The 13,762-nt window shown below is 38.6% G+C and overlaps 1 long non-coding RNA gene and 2 pseudogenes across 1 annotated transcript in view; 2 read left to right on the top strand and 1 right to left on the bottom strand.

The window, feature by feature from the left end:
* LOC146483271 (uncharacterized) overlaps positions 1-522 on the top strand; it is an 838-nt pseudogene extending 316 nt beyond the window's left edge.
* LOC146483249 (uncharacterized) overlaps positions 1-13,762 on the bottom strand; it is a 333,500-nt gene that overhangs the window by 76,384 nt on the left and 243,354 nt on the right. The gene's annotated exons all lie outside the window — the stretch shown is intronic.
* On the top strand, positions 8,121-9,687 carry LOC146483270 (chymotrypsin-like protease CTRL-1; annotated as a pseudogene).

Here is a 13,762-nt window from a genome sequence, read left to right as displayed (position 1 = left end):
GTCAGGACTGCGAAACTGGAAGATTTTCAAGCAACAGCTAAGAAAGATATCGCCGAACTCCAGAAATCATGCAGTTTCAACGGTGACAAATGCAAAGAATACAAGGAAGATTTATCGAAAAAGCTTGACGAGCAGAATAAAAAAATTACTTCAATGCTGGAGAGAGAAGGGCTGCTTAGTGACCAAATAAAAAACCTCATATCAAAGAATCTGTACCTCAAATTTTACTCCAGGCGCGAGACATTAAATTCTTTAACATTCGAGAAGAACGCAAAGAAGACACCGAAGAAATCCTTAGAAGGTTCATGGAAAAAAAAACTTGGTTTTCGAAACGCCCACACTGTCGAAATTCAACGTGTACACCGTCTTAGCCGAAGAAATAATGATACAGATGCGCGACCTATCATTGCCAGGTTCCTTCGTTTCAAAGATGTAGAAGAAATATTCGCCTTGGGACGGCGCCTTGAGGGAAGCAACTTCCAGATGTTCCGCGATCTGAAAAAAATGTATGAGTATGTATAACAAAACAGACGTGTCCGTAAGAGCTCCGCACTTGTTAGCTGATTGTAAACTAAATGTTGCCCGTCTATGGATGATATTGCTGTCACTCTAAAGCTACCAACGAAATCTGTTACTCAAAAACGTACATTAACCCAACGAAGTGATTCTAGCGGGTTGGAATCAAGCTCTCCGTTAGATAAGCGACTCAAGAACTCGACGCACGCTGAACACGAAGGCGAAGTCCAAGAAGTTTTGGAAGGAGCGCCCGAATCACCGCTTGCCGTAGATATGTCGGAGAAGTGGACAGAGAAGCTCGACGAAATACTAGTTAAGCTGAATAAGCTAGACGGCATTGAAACCACCTCAAACAATCTTTGTGCAAAGATGACTATAGTGGAAAGCGACGTATCGAAGCTGAAAGATGGCGCACGTGTTACTGAGAAGAATCTGAAGGAGATGGATGACGGTTTACAATGGATGAATACAGAATTGGAAGGCTTAAAATTGCAAATAAAGTTTCTCGAAACAGCTAAAGAAGACCTGCATACGCAGCAACTCTATGCAGAAGCCTACAGTCGTAGAGAAAATGTGAAATTCTTTGGTCTGGCTGAAAGGGAAACAAAGAGTAATGAAGAAGGCAGCGAAGCGATTGACACACGTAACATTTTATTTGAATTTCTGGAGAATAACCTTGGACTTGAAAACCCAGAAAAGAAGATAGAATTGCAGAGAGTACATCGTCTGGGGAAACCTACCGCTGGAAAGGCAAGACCGATTATAGCAAGATTTCTCCGCTACCAGGATCGCGAGATGGTATTGAGAGCTTCTTTTCACCTGCAAGATTCCGAGATTAAAGTTCTGGAAGATTATCCTCAGGAGATTATTGAGCGCCGACGTAAACAAATCAAGAAGTTAAAGGAGGCCAAAAAGAACGGTATGAAGGCATCTTTTAGCAAAGCAGAACCGGACAAGCTCTATATAAATGGTAAATTTGTCCCAATGTAAATTTCCGTTTGGCTAGAGAATGCGCTTTTGATTGCGCTCTGTCGGTTGCGATTTCTAATGTTTACATAAAATGATGTTAAGAGAATTTTGATTTGGCGGGCCTAAAGTGTTTCAATTGGAATAAGGGGCTAACAACTTCGACGGAGTTCTGAATGTTGGATGGAGTTTATATTATTCCATCTTGCATTCTTAGAGAGGAGTAATGTGTGTGTTGCTTTATATGTCTTTTGCGGTTGTATTTTAGTCAGTCTTAGTTTAGTGGGATGTTTGTTTGCAAAGTTCACACTGTTGAGTATTAAGCGAAGAATGATTTCTTTTGTATTTACTTCAAAACAATCAGGAATATATTTTTTACGGAAGTTCGTAAGTCCTTCAACCCTCAGCTGTTTATTCGGAATTTCAGTTCTTATATATGGAATTCATTGTTTACGCAGGTAGAACATGTCAGCTACTTTAAAAATAATGTCTCTGAATGTAAGGAGAATTAGCAACTTCAAAAAAAGACGTACAATTTTCACCTGGTGTCGCAGAAAGAGCGCATATGTGATTTTTTTACAAGAAACGCACTCAAACAAAACAACAGAAATACAATGGAAAAATGAATGGGGCGTTTTATTATTTCTAAAATTAAAGTTGACGACAAAGTGTATGTACTCGTCAATATTTATGCACCAAACAAAGATAAAGAATCTGTCCAATTCTTCAGGAAGTTGCATACTTTGCTTCAAATTGAAAACTTAGATTCTGGAAAGACTTTGAATTATATTACTTATCCCTGACAAAACAACAAATACATCTTGAGTTGAGAGATATTTTAATCGGTGTTCTAACACCAGAATGCCCCTTACTAAATTACCTGTTACTTATAGGAAAAATTTATTTATGGGGGTGTAGAAGAAATAACGAACTTCCGAATATAGGTGGTTACAAATTTAAAGTATCGTTAAAGTATGACACAGAGAAATTTATTTGTACGAAAAATAATACATTAGACATATTTAAAAAGAAATGGACAATACTTAGACCTATTTAATATATATATGACTTGTACGGGTGTGACTTTGAATTTTTTGTGAGTGAGTGCATGAGAGCATGAGATGAGTGAGTGAGTGTTGTGAATGGTGTGTTAGCGGGCCAGCGAGTGCGTAAGCTAATTGTAATATTGTACAAAGTGTAAGTGCGTAAGTACTGTCTAGTTTATTATTGTATGTAACTGTGTGTTTTCTTGCAAATAAAAAAAAAAAAAAAAAAGATGTCCGCGATCTTCCTCGGGAAATCATCAAGCGCAGAAAGGATCAGATGGCAGTATTTAAGGAGGCACGGCGAAATGGCATGAGAGCTTCGTTCAGCGGAAGCCAGCCGGATAAGCTGTATATCAATGGTGACTTCTGGCCTTGAGGAAAACCACTGGATGCCACAGAATGATGAGTAACTGTGTTGTTCTTTAGTTCTCTCTAAAATTAATTATTCTTTTTTTGAGGCGGGCGGTCTAGCTGCCCAACAAGTTTTCAGTGCCCGCTTGCCACTTACAACTCAAACCGATTAAGGGATTTTATGTACATTCTATATATTTTTTTCTGTTTTTGTTTTTCCACCTTTTCTATTTTAATTAGCCGAGTTGTTTGTTTATCTGTTTAAGCTTAATTTTACGCGCTCTGAATTTGTTCGTCATTGTCTTCTTTTTTTTGTTTTGATGTTATTCTTTTGGTTTTTTATTTAGACTCCGTGCAAACATATTTCAGTCATCGAGGGCAAGCCATTTATATAATTTGTCATATTTTAACCGCGTACAACCAACTGGCCAGCTCTTTAAAATTTATTTTTACAACTGCAATAAAAATTACAGCCGTACAGCCAAAACGCTATTATAATCAAACAATCGAGCAACGCAGTGGATCACTATATTTCGTCAGTTTTATCTCAATACAAAAATCGATAACAATGTAATTACGGTAGCTTCTCTCAATGTACGGGGCCTAAGGAATAGCGCCAAAAGAAGAGACATTTTTAATTGGTTGAGATCAAAGAAATTAGCCATTTATCTGTTACAAGAAACGCATTGTTCGGAAGAAATGTCACACTTTTGGGCCGCTGAATGGGGTTACAAAAGCCTTTTTAGCACTTTTTCAAGCAACAAGGCAGGTGTAGGTATCCTTTTTAACAACAACTTTGACCCCCAAATCATGAAATCTTATATAGATAGTCTGGGCCGCTATATAATTTGTGAATTTAAATCCAATGGAAAATTTATAACTTTAGCGAACGTATATGCCCCAAATGAAGACGATCCAACTTTTTTTAAAGCTTTGTCTGATCACCTCTTAGACTTTCAAGATAACGAAATCATACTGGGAGGGGACTTCAACCTTGTCCTAGATATAGAGAGGGATAAACAAGGTGGCCTTGCAAAAGCACACCAGAACGCTAAAAATACTGTCTGTAACATATGCGAAAATCTTGACCTTGTAGACGCTTGGAGAATCTTAAATCAAGAAGCCAGAAGGTATACGTGGCGTCGATCACGACCTGAGATTCACTGTAGACTCGATTTCTTCCTTGTAAGTCAAAGTCTTTTGGACATCGTCAGTTCAGCAGATATCCTTCCGGGCCTTAAAACAGACCATTCCTTGATTACATTAAATATCTCCTTACACTCAAACCCTAGGGGACGTGGGTTCTGGAAACTTAACACATCACTCTTAGTCCACGCTGATTACATCGACTTGATAAAGCGGACCATCAGACAAACAAAACAAGAATACGAAAACGATGAAATGATGAACCCTGCCTTACTTTGGACATGATTAAACTTAAAGTCCGAGAGAAATCTCTTAGCTTCGCAGCGGCCAAAAAACGTAACATTATACATAAAGAACTCGAACTAGAAGAGCAAATCGCTTTACTGGAAAGAGAACTTGAAGATCTTCCAGCCAGCGCACATCAGAAAACGAACTTAACAGAGCAACTTGAATCTTGATAAAGTGAATTAGAGCAGATAATCCGAAGGCGCACCCAAGGCGCAATTTTAAGGTGTAAAGCTAAATGGTACAACGAGGGCGAAAAAAGCACGGAATATTTTCTTAACCTTGGGAAAAGGCATTTTAGACTCAGCACAATAAGTCAGCTTAAAATTAGTGAACATGAATTTTTCACCTTAGATAAAGACATCCTAGCTGAGTGCGAAACTTACTTTTCAGAGCTTTATTCGTCACGCATAAACCAAAAACTACCAGAAAACAATTTTTTCGAGCCCGAGAATGAAACTGTCCTGAACGACAATGAATCAGTGAGCTGTGAGGGCCTATTAACGGAAAAAGAGTGTCTCGAGGCTTTAAAAAACATGGAACCCGACAAAACCCCCGGGACGGATGGCCTCCCTGCTGATTTTTACAAAATATTTTGGACAGACCTGTCCCCTTTTTAATTAGTGCTTGAAACTACGCTTACGACTCAGGAATGCTCTCGATCACACAGAGACGAGGTATTATTAAACTTATACCAAAGAAAGATTGCGAATCATACTTTTTAAAAAATTGGCGCCCACTAACTCTTCTGAACTGTGATTACAAAATAGCTGCAAAAGCCATAGCAAACCGGATAAAGACTGTTATTCCAAGACTTATTAACAATGATCAAACTGGCTTTCTTAAAGGAAGATTCATTGGAGAAAACATACGGCTGATAGATTGTATTATCAAGTATGCTTCAGAAAAAAATATACTAGGTCTACTACTTTTCATAGATTTCGAAAAGGCCTTCGACTCGCTGGAATGGCTTTTTATCGAGCGCACGCTCCAATACTTTGGTTTTGGACCCTCTTTAATACATTGGTTTAAAACTTTTTACAAAAACATTGAAAGCTGTGTTCTGAATAATGGGTGGTCAAGCAGTTTCTTTGAATTACAAAGAGGGGTTAGGCAAGGATGCCCTCTCCCTCCATATCTCTTCATACTTTCGGCGGAGATCTTAGCCAAAGCAATAAGATCCAACGATAATATTAAAGGGATCTCTGTTAACAATACAGAAATTAAAATAAGTCAGTATGCAGACGACACAACATTTATCCTTAATGGAACTAGAAATTCTTTATCTGCCACTCTTGATACTCTTGAAAAGTTTGGCAGTGTGTCTGGTCTCTGACTTGACCGCGGCAACACAAAGACCGAAGCCTTATGGATTGGATCAATGGCGGGAAAGAATAAAAAACTCTTTCCAGAGAGAAATGTTAGATGGCCTGAAAATAAAGTCAAAGTGCTTGGTGTTTGGATCTCTACTAATCACAATATCATGCTAAATTTAAACTTTCGAGAAAAAGTGGATAAGATCAGAAACGTACTAAGCTGCTGGAAATATCGACGATTTACTCTACTTGGAAAAATCCTAGTTATCAAAAGCTTAGCCGCATCACAGCTTACGTATATCCTAGCTCCACTCGTGACAAACCACAGAATCATAAGTGAGATAAATGACCTTTTCTACAGTTTTCTGTGGAATAATAAAGGGGACAAGATCAAACGAAACGTGATGATAAACGACTACGACAAAGGAGGTTTAAAAATGGTCGACATAACGCTGTTTAACAAGTCGCTTAAGACTAACTGGATTAAAAAATATCTTGATGATTCTAATCATGGAAAATGGAAAGAGTTTTTCGAACTTGAACTTCGAAAATATGGAGGAAAATCAGTGTTCATTGGTAATCTAAATAAAAGTGATACTCGAAAGACAATAACGGTGCAAGACCCATTTCTACAGGAACTTCTGGAAATTTGGTCAGAAGTCAATTTCTATAAACATATAAAAACGAAGCAACAATTCCTTGAGCAACCTATACGGCACAATTCGTTAATTAGGATTGAAGACAAAGCCCGGCTTTCAAAAAACAAATCTCTCTTCATGGAATTACCAAGATAGCTCATCTAATGAAGGACTCGCACAATTTTCTCTCTTTCGATGAGTTTATTAACACTCACATAATACAAGTAAAGCCATTGAAGTACTTCGGCCTTGTATCAGCCCTTCGTTACCATTACAATGCTCATTTTCCTAAGAAAGCTGGTGACACAATAACACCCGACTCTTTCCTCCATACATTTCTTAAAAGTGACAAGGGCAACAGGTTAGTGCATAAGAAACTTCTTTCCACCAAAAGCACCTAACCAGTGAAAAGCCAACTGAAATGGAACAACAGTTTTCCCTCTGACGAAAATTGGACTCCTGATTGGAAAGCCGCTTATGGGCTAGCAGCTAAGTGTAGCAAAAGCACAAAACTCGTAAACTTCCAGTACAGGTTTCTTCACCGTATCCTACCCACAAACGTTTTTCTAACCAAAATTGGTATTAAAGAAGACCAGAATTGCTCTTTCTGTAGCGGCTCCTCAGCAAACCTAGCCCACCTATTTTGGCTCTGTCCAAAGGTCTCTCTTTTTTGGGATAATTTGGTTGAAAGGCTAGAGCGGTTCAAGTTAATACCAAGAAATTATTCAAAAGATGTGGCCATTTTTTTAGGTCTGAGGTCCGACAACTCCGTTTCCGCCCTTCAACTGAATTTGTGCTTTCTTTGAGCAAGGTATTTCATATGGTGTCACAGGGTAAACAATAAGATCCCACTTTTAAAAAGCTTCCTTCTGCTTCCCAAATTTCAATTTCACATTGAGTCTTATAAATCAAGGGCAAATCGAAAGAAATGGGAGCCTCTCTTCCCTTTCCTCAATATAAATTAGAAATCAAGAAAAAAAAAATTAGGGTCACACCTTTCTAAGCTTAGTCCCCATTCCCTAGTACATTGAGGTAGCTACCAAACTGTCCTTATTATTATCTAACTTGAATGTTATTATTCACCGCTGCCAACAAACTATATAAAGAAAACGGCTGTAGAAAACTGTTTAGCTACTGATAATTTTTTTTTTTTACTTTATTTTATTTTATTTGTCCTGTAAACGCCTCTTTTGTCGGCAGGACTTTTGTTGTATGTGTCAATTTTCTGTAAATGTTTGCTTGATGTAACTGGAACATGCCAATGTCTTTTGTAATATTGTTGGTTTTTGAAAATAAATAATACAGTTGCAAAAAAAAAAAAAATCAAACTACTGAAAACATAAACAACAACAAAAGATTAATAAACTTGAAACTCAAAAAAAAAAAAAAAAAAACAACTCCACCACCACTCTTGTGCGTTCCGCGGTCTTGTCTAAATAGAATGTAAACAGAAATTTGTATATCAGTTTCAGTCTTCGAAGGGTCCAGCCAAGTCTCCGAAATTAAATTGTGAAAATATCGCACTCATTCGACGATATCGTCTGCTTAATAAGATGGAAATTCTCGCACGACACCATCGAGCGAACATTCAAATGGGCAGTGGTCACATATTTAGTCGATTTAATCGATTTAGCGAGCCTAATGGCTCTTCCTTCATTAGTGTTCGATTTGGAAGTATGAGGTCCAGGCTGGGGATGGAAATCACCACATTGCAGAATTGTATCCACTCTTGTCGCTTGGTTAATCTCCGGTAAAGCGATGACTATACAACCATGTTTAGACCACTTCACAATTGGGAACCTCACTCGATTGGCGCCAGATTGGCCTTTAATGGCCCAAGAAGACGACAGCACTATATGAGCATTAGCTTTGGAGCGACTTTGAATTTTATCAATGCCTCCGGAACAAACAGTAACCCTAATAAGTATACAGTGGTTCTGGGTAAGTTCATTCAATTTATGTTTAGACGACAATGAACAGGAACGAACGGGTTGTCGCGTAGTTAGGGAGCACTCATTTCTCAAATACTTCCCGGCTCTACGCGACTTCCGTTTTAGCCCTCGGACGTGATACATATCGGACATGTCTCATTGTTATAGAAAAACGTGTTCTTTGGGCAACAGGCCGATTCCAAAGTTTTTCTTCCTTCCCCTCCCCCCCTCCAAACAAAGAAACAAAACAAAACAAAACAAGAAATACAAGTGAATAGCTTCAGAAGACATTGGGATTAACATAGCAGCCAGCAACCTTAATAAATGTCCCCTGAGGTGAACTCAAGTTGGTCAGCCATTAACCTTATTTTTTTTTCATTATTAATCTAACTTTCTCATTTATTTGATGAAGGTGCTTCTGTCCTCCATTTATCGCCTGAGTTAATTTACTCTTATCAACTTTAACGTATATTGCCCATGTAAATATAAGTGCTCATAGGAGGACTGGTGACGGCAAACTATTTCAACCATCACGCGTCATCAAACATCCACAATACAGGAGGAGCACTTTTACGTCATGATGTTGCAGTTTTGAGACTAACGCATCCAGCACGGCTTAGCCGTAAAATCGGAACCATCCGCCTTCCAGCACAAGGTTCACGCGTCAGGATAGGGACCAAATGCTATGTTACAGCTGGTAATCCTGGAAAATGATTTTTCAAGAGCTACTGTCAGTCTACTGTGGCCCGCTGGGTCAAATCCTATATGGCTTGTAATCACGGTACAGATATTCTCATGGATTACATTCCCGTTTAAGTCTGAATTCCTTCATACCTCAAATAACCGATCAGGTTGTTTACTAGGGTGTCTAAGCTCAACATCAGAAAAAATATTTATTTCAGACTCAATCTTTTGTCTAACGGGATTCGATACGTCATTCAGCAATAATCCTCCACCCCTGGGAGCCATTACTCAGCCAAACTGTTGATTGAAGAATGGGAACTCAAAATTCATTAAAAATTGTCCCCAAAACGTAGCTCTCTAAAGCTATTTCACAAATCATGAAGACTTATTTCTCCAATTGCCTTTAATTCGTCTAAATTTCTTTTCATTTCATAATTATCTTCACATGTATCCACCACGGGTTTTTCACTTTCTGTACCCAGGATGGGGACGCATTAGTCCAAACAACAACCAACTCGCTCCTCTCCTCAAACAAGCTTCAGCCCCTGTGGCCAGCTTTGGTGAGTGCCGGAGAAGAAACGGCGCAACCGTGCACGGCATCTCCATGGTTTGCGTTTGGGGAAGGGGAAGCAGTGTCTGTAATGGTGACAGTGGTGGCCCCTTGTCGTGCCTTGAGGGTGGCAGGTGGGTCGTCCGTGGAGCGGCCTCGTGGGTGACAAGCAGAACATGTCCCGGAAACACGTTCTCTGTATACGTTCTAGTGAGCTCTTACGTGAACTGGATCAACCGCCACATTCGAAGTAAGTGACAAGTTAACCAAGAAAACTACTCGGGCACGGACAGGAAAGAAATAAGACACTTTTACACACATCAGCTGTAACTAGAAAGTTCATTTATTTTATATAATCAAAACACGTACTGATTTTATAACCTTCCACTTTCTGGAATTATTCACCTTTCAGGCAAGCGGTGAGGGGCGGGGGCCTCAGAGATAGCGCAGTATTAAGAGCACACGCCTCTTTGTTGTTCTCTTCGTTGCCCCTTCTTTAGTTTCTCTGGTAATCCTTTTTGCTCTGGAACCAACGTTAATTACAAATTCCAATTTGATGCGGAGTCTGAAAGTCACCAATGTATTTTTTTTTCTTTATTTATCTAAAGTAATTTGTGTTATTTTGTATAATTTTTATATTTATAGAGCAGCTTAACAAAATTTGTTATACTTATCAAAAATAAGCTTTTTGTTTGGTTGATCTCGTAGTTTCCTACCGTAAAGAAATAAAGACGCAAGTGACGTTTAATTATACTGATAGTAATTCTCGGGGACCTCAGAGATAGCGCAGTATTAAAAGCACACGCCTCTTTGTTGTTCTCTTCGTTGCCCCTTCTTTAGTTTCTCTGGTAATCCTTTTTGCTCTGGAACCAACGTTAATTATAAATTCCAATTTGATGCGGAGTCTGAAAGTCACCAATGTATTTTTTTTTCTTTATTTATCTAAAGTAATTTGTGTTATTTTGTATAATTTTTATATTTATAGAGCAGCTTAACAAAATTTGTTATACTTATCAAAAATAAGCTTTTTGTTTGGTTGATCTCGTAGTTTCCTACCGTAAAGAAATAAAGACGCAAGTGACGTTTAATTATACTGATAGTAATTCTCGGGGGCCTCAGAGATAGCGCAGTATTAAGAGCACACGCCTCTTTGTTGTTCTCTTCGTTGCCCCTTCTTTAGTTTCTCTGGTAATCCTTTTTGCTCTGGAACCAACATTAATTACAAATTCCAATTTGATGCGGAGTCTGAAAGTCACCAATGTATTTATTTTTTTCTTTATTTATCTAAAGTAATTTGTGTTATTTTGTATAATTTTTATATTTATAGAGCAGCTTAACAAAATTTGTTATACTTATCAAAAATAAGCTTTTTGTTTGGTTGATCTCGTAGTTTCCTACCGTAAAGAAATAAAGACGCAAGTGACGTTTAATTATACTGATAGTAATTCCCTTATGTTAAATACATTATACGCCTTATTTACAAATGGCCGCCAACCTGGGACGAGCGCGCGGCCAAACATGGAATCGAGGCGTTTTGGGATGAACCTCCCAGATCATTGTAGGAAACAAGTAAAAGTATGCCCCTAGTCCTTTCGGAAAGCGATATCCCGGTTCTTTTTTAAATAGAAAAAATCCATCGGAGCTGAAAAAGGACGGGTTACGCTTTTGGCTTAAATGCCGTGATGATCCCGCCAAAGGTTTACGCACAATAGCCCAATTCGTTAAGCGGTAATCTTGTATTGTTCGATCGATGCATCCTTTTGACACAATAACCTTTGAAATTAATATACTCTTTTGCGTTTCTAAGCAGTAAGATAGTATTCTTCGATTGATGTTTACGTTTGACACAATCAACCTGTAATACTCCTTTGGAAACCCAGTGTAAAACGAAATAGATTCATCTCCAGACAGATTATCTATGCAAAACATGCGTGACTTTAATTCTCCGTTCTCCTCGAGTTGACGCTTAATTTCTGCCTGGGCATTTCTCAATTTGGCTTCTGTATTTCCTAGTTTCTCTTTTAAAATTGATACTTCCTCATCTAACCGCTCAGTTTCCTCTTGAGCTTATAACAACTGGAATCATAATGACTCGCATGAATCTTGTGATTCAGTATTTACGATTTCAGCTGTTTCGAGAGAAACTGTATCGTCCGCTTCGGATGTTATGTCGCTGCTTACCGTGAATGATTCTTCCAGTCGACGCTTGCTCTTCTTCAGTGAAAATCTTGCACACAGTGGCGGTCTCTTTCGCGGTGAAGTGCGCCATGCAAATTTTGAAGGAACTGTGGTGATGTCTACACTCATCTTCTTTCCTCCAAGACCTTTTTCGATTTCGCTTTCACGAACATGCAGTGAGCAAACTTTTGTTATTTCCGTCAGTTTGAATTTCGTTCCAGCGTCTCTTCGAATCTTCTGTAGCCATTGAGCTCGAAGGTTTGGATCTTTCGGAAAATTGAAAAAGCCGACTCTCTTTCCGTTGGCGTCTATGGTTCCTCTCTGGTTGCAAAGATGAACACAGCTATTAATATTTGAACTCGAACTCATCCCCAATTAAATTAGCAGTCAGGAAACTGTCGCATTGAAGAAATCGCTTTTAGATGACCGATAATTTCAACTTAAGTTGGCCAGTTCATTGGCCCAAGTTTGCCGAAAACAAATTTTTCGGTAGAGTCGCAGCTTCACAAGCTTGATTATGATTGGTTCTTATATCTTATCGGTGGCAGAGGTGGTATCCAATCATATGGTGTTATTTTATTCATCACACAACACATCGCAATAGCCCTTTTCACGGTTAATTTTTCTCATTTGCATTACAATGTTATCCAACGTGGATGTGAGGCAATTTCGGGCTAAAACTACAAAATAGCCCGAAATTGCCTCACATACATGCTATATTTCATTGTAATTCAAATGAGTAGAGTTAACCGTGAAAAGGGCTATTGCATGTCACGTCGATCGTACGCGTCTTATCTAGGAAGATCGAAGGAGACTCTGCTCGTAGGGTAGTATATTCCGGTCGCTGGTTCGCTCCTTTGGTTGGTTTACTTTTATATTCCGGTCGCTGGTTCGTTTACTTTTTCATCCATCCGCTCTACTTAACTTCCATTGTGGATCTGCGTTGCAGACTTCCATTGTGGTAAGTACATATAATGTTCTGATTTATCAAATGGTGTTTCCAGAAGTATGGGAGCCCAATTTCAGCGGTTTAATATTTGAGTCTCGCATACTCTCGCAGTATTGATTTTTTCCAAGACGTTTGAAACACAAGAAAGTCAAAATAAATAGTAAATGTATACCTGCCAACTCTCATATGCGGTCTCACGCCTACGGACTAAACACATCAATCAGTCACGCATCGAGGACAATTTCTCACGCCTGACTCACAACGCCGGACGAGCTGCTCTAAAAAATATCACTTCATTTCAGATTTGTTATGTATTAATTCTTTGCTCTTGATAACACTGAATCGCAAAAGTTTTTAATTCTTTGCTCTTTATAACAATCGCAAAAGCTTTCAAATGTCTACAATCCGTTTGAATCGTTCGAGGACAATTTCTCACGCCCGTCTCACAAAGCCGGACGAGCTGTTCTAAAAAACAATCACTTTATTTCAGATTTGTTATGTATTAATTCTTTGCTCTTGATAACAATCGCAAAAGTTTTCAATTCTTTGCTCTTTATAATAATCGCAAAAGCTTTCAAATGTCTACAATCCGTTTGAATTTTCGGAAATCCCGGTCATGACAAGACAAAAATCTCCCGCATTTGACTTAGAAAAAGTTGGCAGTTCTATAATTTACTACGTGGAGAACTTCACACGATAGCCACATTCCCAGCTTGACTCCCGTTGTGCATGTAGGCTTACCTATAATTTGTTTCAATGACTTAAGCAATGTTATGGTTGGTTTGCTCAGAATTGTTTTCAAGAGTTAATTCACTTTACTGCCAGTTAATACTTTTTTTCCTTTCTATTTTCAGGAACTGGTTTGCTTCCTGACTGTTCCACCATGGTAAGAAATTTGTAATTACAGTAACTAAAGCTATGACATCTTAACATTTATTTTCTTGTCACGCTCTTCAAAGTTAATGACAGAGGCAATGTGGTTGAATGCTTGTAGTGGCTCATTTTGAAGTCCTTCTCTTACCACTTAATAGTGTTGTTTTTTCGGTCCTTGTCTTACCGAAAGCACTCTCCCCTCCCTAACTCCCCCAATTAATGGCTTCGAATTTCCTGGAATGATGTAATTTTTTTTATTTCTCTTAATAATTAGGCATCCTGTCAACGAGGAAAAGGAAAATGCCCAAATTGTCTTGCCACATACACCAATCG

Source organism: Pavona decussata, unplaced genomic scaffold (genome assembly GCF_977016875.1).
Source record: "Pavona decussata unplaced genomic scaffold, jaPavDecu1.1 SCAFFOLD_40, whole genome shotgun sequence".
Taxonomy (NCBI): Eukaryota; Metazoa; Cnidaria; class Anthozoa; order Scleractinia; family Agariciidae; genus Pavona; species Pavona decussata.
Note: the sequence above shows the minus strand (reverse complement) of the source record. Positions and strands in the feature narration are given on the sequence as shown.